Consider the following 6748-nt stretch of genomic DNA (forward strand, 5'->3'; position numbering starts at 1 on the left):
TTAAAAAAAAAAAAAAGTAGCTAGGCGAGCTGGGCGTCCTGGTGTGTGCCTGTAGTCCCAGCTACTCTGGAGGCTGAAGCGGCAGAATTACTTGAGCCCAGGAGATCCAGCCTGCAGTGACCTGTGATCATGCCACTGCACTCCAGCCTGGGTGACAGAGTGAGAACCTCTCTCAAAAAATACACACACACACAAAGAGTGGGAAACTATAGTGCATGGCAGAACAGAGAGGAGAACTCGGGTTCACTAAGCACCTACTCTGTGTCAGGTGTACAGGAGTGCCATCTTATTTAATTCTCATGAGAAGATTATGAGACAGATCTAGAATACCGAAGCAACACCCACCAGTGCATCTCCTCCACAGAGCGGTTAATCTAACTCACCAACCAAAAAAAGGTTTGGATCTGGATTTCTGGCTCTTTTGAGAAATAAGAGATCAGGTAACAATAGGCTGGCACTGGGTGGTGGCTGCTCCACTAGATCCTCCACCTGCTCTTTAGTGCACCAGCGCCTCCCTCCTTTCTCCATGACCACAACCTCTGCCTCCCTCCTGTATGTTTCCTGCCCAGCTCCTGAGCACATCTGAGTTTTTGACTCCCAAGGGGTATATTATTCTCCCCTTTTATTGACGAGTACTGTAACTGAAACTCAGAACAGTCAAGTACTTTTCCCACGGTGGCCTAACTGAAAGTAAAGGATCTAGATAGAATTGGAATTTTGGTTCATTTCATTTATATAGAATGTATTGCCCTTGGAGAGAATATATTGTAACTAAGAGCCCATGTTTAAGAGTGCGCAGACTGAGTGCGGTGGCTCAGGCCTGTTGGGAGGGCGAGGAGGGCGGATCACAAGGTCAAGAGATGAGACCAGCCTGGCCAACATGGTGAAACCCCGTCTCTACCAAAAATACAAAAATTAGCCGGGCGTGGTGGCGCATGCTTGTAATCCCAGCTACTCGGGAGGCTGAGGCAGGAGAATCGCTTGAACCTGGGAGGCCGAGGTTGCAGTGAGCCGAGATCGCACCACCGCACTCCAGCCTGGCGTCAGAGCGAGACTACGTCTCAAAAAATAAAATGAAATAAAAAAAAAATAAAATAAATAAAGAGAGAGAGAGAGACCTGGATTCAAGTTCCAGTTGCAGAGCTTGCTGAGTGTGTCTCACCTTGGGTACGTCACTTTACGTTGCTGCTCTGGCCCTCAGAGAGCTCATCTGTAAAATGGGGATGACCAGGCCTACTTCACCAGCTTGTTTTGAGGACCACAAGAGATGGTTGGGAAGCCAACCCTTGACATAACGGGGAGCTCTACAACTCTCAGAGATTAGTAGTGTTAGGCCAACAGGCCAACAGCAAGAGGAGGGCTGGCAAATTTGTGCTACCCTGAAGGAAAGTCTGGGAAGGACTGATTTGAGCCAACTTTCAAGGCCTTGAGCAAATAGGTCAACACAGAAAAGGACTGGCTGAGCCTTATCGTGCCTGACGGAAGAGCAAGACGTCCACAATTGGAACGCACGTGAGGGAAATTAGATGACTAGACTTGTAGATACTAACGGTTCTGAAGCGGGTAGGTTAGCTTTCCAACCGCCTGGGTGACGGTCTCAGCCTCCGCCCGACCCCTTCCTGCGCGTCTGCTCTTCCCCTGCGCCCGCCCGCGCCCCTCCGCCCGCGGCGCCCGCCGCCCCAGGCTCCGCCCGCTTCGCCGCCGCAGCGGGCGCAGCCAGGGCAGCCTGCGCGCCTGCCAGACCGGGCGGAGGCCGCGCGCCGAGCCCCACGTGAGTCCGGCGGATCGCCGCCCAGGGTGCCCTCGCGGCGGAAGGTCCGGGGTGGGGACACCGACGAGCGCTTTTCATCTCGTCCCAGTTACTTTGAAACCGAAAGCGCCTGCTGGCGTCCGGCCGGTCCCCGACCGGCAGGGAGGGCGCGAGGCGGTGGCTGGGCCGAGGGAGGCAGAGGGTCCCGGGCTCGCGGGAGACCGGCGGGGCAGGTGACCGCCGACTGCCCCGGGACAGCGGGTGCGGTGCGGAGCGGGTTTTCTTAGCCGGGGAGAGGTGCGGCGAGGGCGGAGACTGGGGGTCCCGAGCTGGGGAGCTGGTCCAGTGGGCGGCTGTGGACCGGAGGGGCCAGGTTCCGTCGGGGTGCGCTGGTGGGGAGGACTTTCAGGCACGTCCCGCACACCCGCACTGCCGGGCCCTGGCCCCCTTCCGACCCCGAAGGCACCCCCTCCACCTTTGCAGGGCTTTCCAATCAAAGCAACTCCAGAATGAAACGTCAGGATTGCCAGGAATGGAAGCCTCCACTAACTGTTCGTTTGCGCGTCTTCCTTTAGAAAGCAGATACCCCCCTCCCCCAGAAGGCCAGCTCTAATGAGCCTTGACGCAAACCAAAGTTAGGAGAGGTGGAAGGAGTTGCCCAGAGGCACCCAGAGAACTCGCAGATTCTGAGTTCTCTGTACCAGATTGTCTCCACTTTGTTCCTGTTCTGCAGGGTCTTGGTGGTTCTGAGAATGTTCGGGGCCAAGCTCTTGCCGCGGGTCCCACTGGGCCACTCTGGCCGGCAGACTTTCTCTGCTCATTCTGCCTCCTTCTGCTAAGTTTCCATATTTGGGTATTTCAGATTTACTTTCATGAGAATTCAGTTATCTCGCTGTGGCACCAGGCGAGCGTTGAGGTTGGAGAAACCAGGCGAGGCTCCCTGCCAGGGTTGCCCCTGCAGCCCCCACCCTCCATAGCCCTGGGCTCTGACCCACCTCCTGTGAAGATAGGCATCTGGTGAACAGTTAATTCTGTAAATATTTATTGGGCAGGTGCTGTGTGAGAACTGGGCTGGGGCCAATGGAATATGATTATTTCCTCCAGAGATACTTGCATTTTAAAAGGGCTCTGGAAGACCTGAGATGCAAAGAAATTAGTTGAACCATTTCTGGGAATAGAACAGTTCTGGGTGTGTGCGAGATAATTTTAGGCAGCAAAAAGCTGGGCTAGGACCTCACAAATCCCAGCACAGCTGCTCTGCCTTATGTACTCACAAAGCTGAAAACAGGGGTGTTAATGTAATTGATGGTTTGGGTGGAAACACTTCCATCCCTAACTCTAATTTGAACTAGAAAGACAGAAATTGCTGCAGGAACGATGCCTGTAAGATGGAAGTAGAAAACGCCTAGCTTCTGTAAAGGTTTTTGATTTTGTTACAGTTACTGTTTTTGTTGTAACTCTATGGAATGGATCAACTTTCAGATCCCTGGGTCCTGGACAGAGGCAGGAGAAAGTGTCTGAGCCAGCATCTGGAACAGGGGAAGTGATGGAGAAGGATACTCCTCCCACGGCCTCTGGGCTGAGGCCTGTTGTGATGGGCAGGGTAGGATGGCGGTGTTTCCCTCTGTCAGCAAGCATCACCTGAGTACTCGCTGGACTTGGGTAGTAGGGCGATGGAAAGAATGTGAAAAAGAGCTGCCGTCTACTGAATGTCCTAATGATAGGGACTGGGATGTTTCAGACGGGGTGATTTGCACAGTCGGGGAGCTAGATGCCTCAGAGTCAGTCTTGTTAGGCTAGCAATGGGAAAGGCACCTCAGTACTTAGACAAACCTTCTGTGATTAGCTCAGCTTTACTGGGGAAGACCTTGAAGGAAAAATAATTGTTTGTAAAACTTGTTCCTTTGCAGAGCATTTTCTCTTTGCTCTTGTCGTTTTGTTCTCATTTTGTCCTCCATGACGCCCTCATGAGTTAGAGCAGGCTTATTCTCTACATCTCTCAGAATGTGAGGGTGAAGCACTGAGGGGTAAATAGCTCCCTGAGCTCCACTGCTGGACCAGGCCCAGAGCATTGAGGTGTCTGGTTCCCCTGCTCCAGGCCCCTCACCCTGGCTTCTCAGAGAGCCGTATCTGCCCACCTCCTCCTCTGTCTGAGGGGTCAGCAAGGGGACCCAGATTCTGATAATGCCTCTGTGGTCTGTCTCCAGCAACATGGAGCAAGTTCTGCTGGAGGCTCTGGCCTAACCACCACAGGAACAGGCATCTACTCTGTTAGCTCTGCCCAGCCAGGCAAACTCGGGGCAAGACCCGTATCTGTTTTCATGTGTGTCTTGGAACCTGGCATAGAGTAGGCCTAAACAGATGTTTGGTGAATCGAATTGAATTCATTCAGGGTGTGTCTCCCTTGGGGTCTGAGCTGCCAGGGACAAGTGCTGGGTAGGTTTGGGAGAGAGCGGTTGAGCTCCCAGCAGGACTTGCTTAAATCCAGAAATTAGAATAACACTGTACAGCTTACAAGAAGCCCATCTCATCTGATTAATTTCTCACTACCTTCTCAAGAGAGAAGGGAGAGGCACATGCTATTCCTTCCACTTTACCTGGTTGCAAGCTGAGGCTCAGAAGTGATTTAAAAGACCTCACAGCATGTAGGGTTGGGGCAGGACCCAACCCCAAGTCTTCTTTCTCCAATTCCTGTGCTTTTCCTATAGTTTCTTAACTAAAGGAAGCCAGAATTCTGGGCAGGAGGAGGACGAGAGAACCAGCGAGACAGTCATCGAAAGCTGCCTGACCTTGTCACTGATCGGGGTTAGTGTCTGACTCAGTCTCTGAAGAGCTTTTTTCTGCCCAGGTTGTGGCTTTTTCTGAGGTTCTGGATAGGAGTTCTAGCTCCAGTAGAGGTGTAGCAGGTGAGTGTCTGTGTGTGTTGGGGCAGAGGTGAACATGCTGCAGGGCAGAGGCAGTCCTTAGAGCTGGCAGGCCCCTGCTGCTGCTGCTGCTGCTACTGCCGCTGCCACCACTGCCGCTGCCACCACCACCCAGGAGTGGGCCAGCATGAATTTGTTGCCTTGCCCAGATGAAAGCTTTATTTGAAGGATCACACAGCAGCCTTGACCCACATGGCCTCCAACAAGTCCTATCTTGTGAGAAAGTGGCATGGAGGACCAGGCAGGAGATAAAAGTGAAAGTACTCATTAGTCCTGACAGAGGAACTCAGTCTGTTTCCAGTGACAGTGGTGAGCACATTTTGCATATTTGTACCTGGAGGCATGTAGTGATGCATGCTTGGATCGTGCTGCAGCAAAAGCAGTATATATGCAAATGGTCTGTACACTGTGCAGTATCCATGTGACATGCAGGTCTTAGAGACCCAGTATTAAGTGACAAAGCCCAGTGAGTGCCCTCCCAGGATATCTGTGTGGAGCGAGGGCTGCCATCTCACTTACTTTCAGCAGAGCCCCATGTCTGATTTCTTGACACCACAGGCTCCATCAGCTTCCCTCCTTAGCAATTCAGAACATTCCTGAATTTTTTCCCATGGCGGTTTTTTTTTTTTTTTTTCCTCTCAAGGAGAAAGTGCTCTCCTCCAGATCAAGGCAAAAGCACGTTCTCCATCTACACTCCCAAGTCAGCTCTCTCCTCCTCCCTCTGAGGCGGAGGTTCCCTCCCTCCCTCCCACAGACTTCTTCCCTCCCTCCCTCCCACAGACTTCTTCCCTCCCCTACAAGCTGAGTTTTCTGTTAATAAGAAGACTCCATGTTTCCCCAGTCCCTCTTCTCTTTCTTTCACTGACAAGCTTCTGGAAAGAGTGGCCAGCTCTTGCACTCGCTGCTCACTTGGCACCGTGCACCTGCTGTGCTGCTCTGATTGCTCTGTGTAGGTTTCCAGGACCTGGTACTCCTCAGTCGCCAGCCCATACCAGCCCACGCTGCAGCTATTACTTACCTCCTTGGAGGTTGCTACACTGCCCCCACCAGCATTCCCTTCCTTGACATCCAGCTTCTTATCTTCCTCTGTCCTGCAAATTCAGGTATAGAGCCAAGCCTGGGTCCTCAGGCTGGATTTCAATTCTCTGTGCTTCTTTCCTTGAGCCCTTGGCCATTTCCAAGACTTAAACCAACACTTTTAGGGAAAGGCTGATCAAATTTCCATCCCTCACCCAGTTATCTTCTTCACCATTATGATTTGCAATATTCAGAATCTTCCCCATGCTGTTTTAGGAGCACCTTAGACATTCGTCCCGGGCCGCCTCTTTCTCTGTGTTCTCTCTAACTGTTGCAGAAATTGCTGCTGTTCCTCAGTCACCTTTATCCTGTCCCCCTCAGCCAGTCCTGATCTATCTATTCCCAGTTCAGGGCCACAGGGACTCTTTCCTGGGCAACCTTAATTAAGCATTGACTCGTTTTCCTGCCCCAGGTCCATCTGTATTCAATTTTCCTTTTCACACTACTGCAGAGGGGCCTCCCTAATACATAGCCTGGTCAAGACCTGCTACTTTCAATGATGATGTAGTAGAAACAGTGTAGACTTCAGAATCTGGTGGGCCTGGGTTCAAATCTGGGTTTATGATTTGCTGGTTGTAGTTATATAATCTGAGCAAGTTGCCCAACTTCTATAGTGTCTGTATTCCCACTGGTAAATAGAAATAGTAATGTGTGCCACTTGGGGTTGCTGGAAAGATTAAATGAGTCAATATATACACAGAACGTGGAGTCTGGCAGATATTCAGTAAAACTGGTTTTCTCCTTCCATGTGGTTAATAGCTGTAGAGCATTGTGGGGTTTCTGGGGAGCTGGAAAATGCATGCCTAGCCTAAAGGCATCAAATTTAAATTAAAAACCAGCAGAAGAATTGCTGTGTGTCAGAGTAGACCATCTTTTTTTTTTTTTTGGAGGGGGGGATGGAGTTTCACTCTTGTCACCCAGACTGCAGTGCAGTGGCACAATCTCAGTTCACTGAAACCTCTGCCTCCCGGGTTCAAGCGATTCTCCTGCCTCAGCC

General features: G+C 51.5%; 1 protein-coding gene across 1 annotated transcript in view; it reads left to right on the forward strand.

Annotated features, from left to right (window-relative positions):
* Window positions 1-1698: 1698 nt before the first annotated feature.
* Window positions 1699-6748, forward strand: part of TRAF5 (TNF receptor associated factor 5) — a 58564-nt gene continuing 53514 nt past the window's right edge. The window contains exon 1 of the mRNA XM_017853056.1: window positions 1699-1771. The gene's annotated coding sequence lies outside the window, so the exon portion shown is untranslated. The remainder of the gene's footprint in view (window positions 1772-6748) is intronic.

This window comes from Rhinopithecus bieti, unplaced genomic scaffold, assembly GCF_001698545.2.
Source record: "Rhinopithecus bieti isolate Rb0 unplaced genomic scaffold, ASM169854v2 scaffold_35166, whole genome shotgun sequence".
Lineage (NCBI taxonomy): Eukaryota > Metazoa > Chordata > Mammalia > Primates > Cercopithecidae > Rhinopithecus > Rhinopithecus bieti.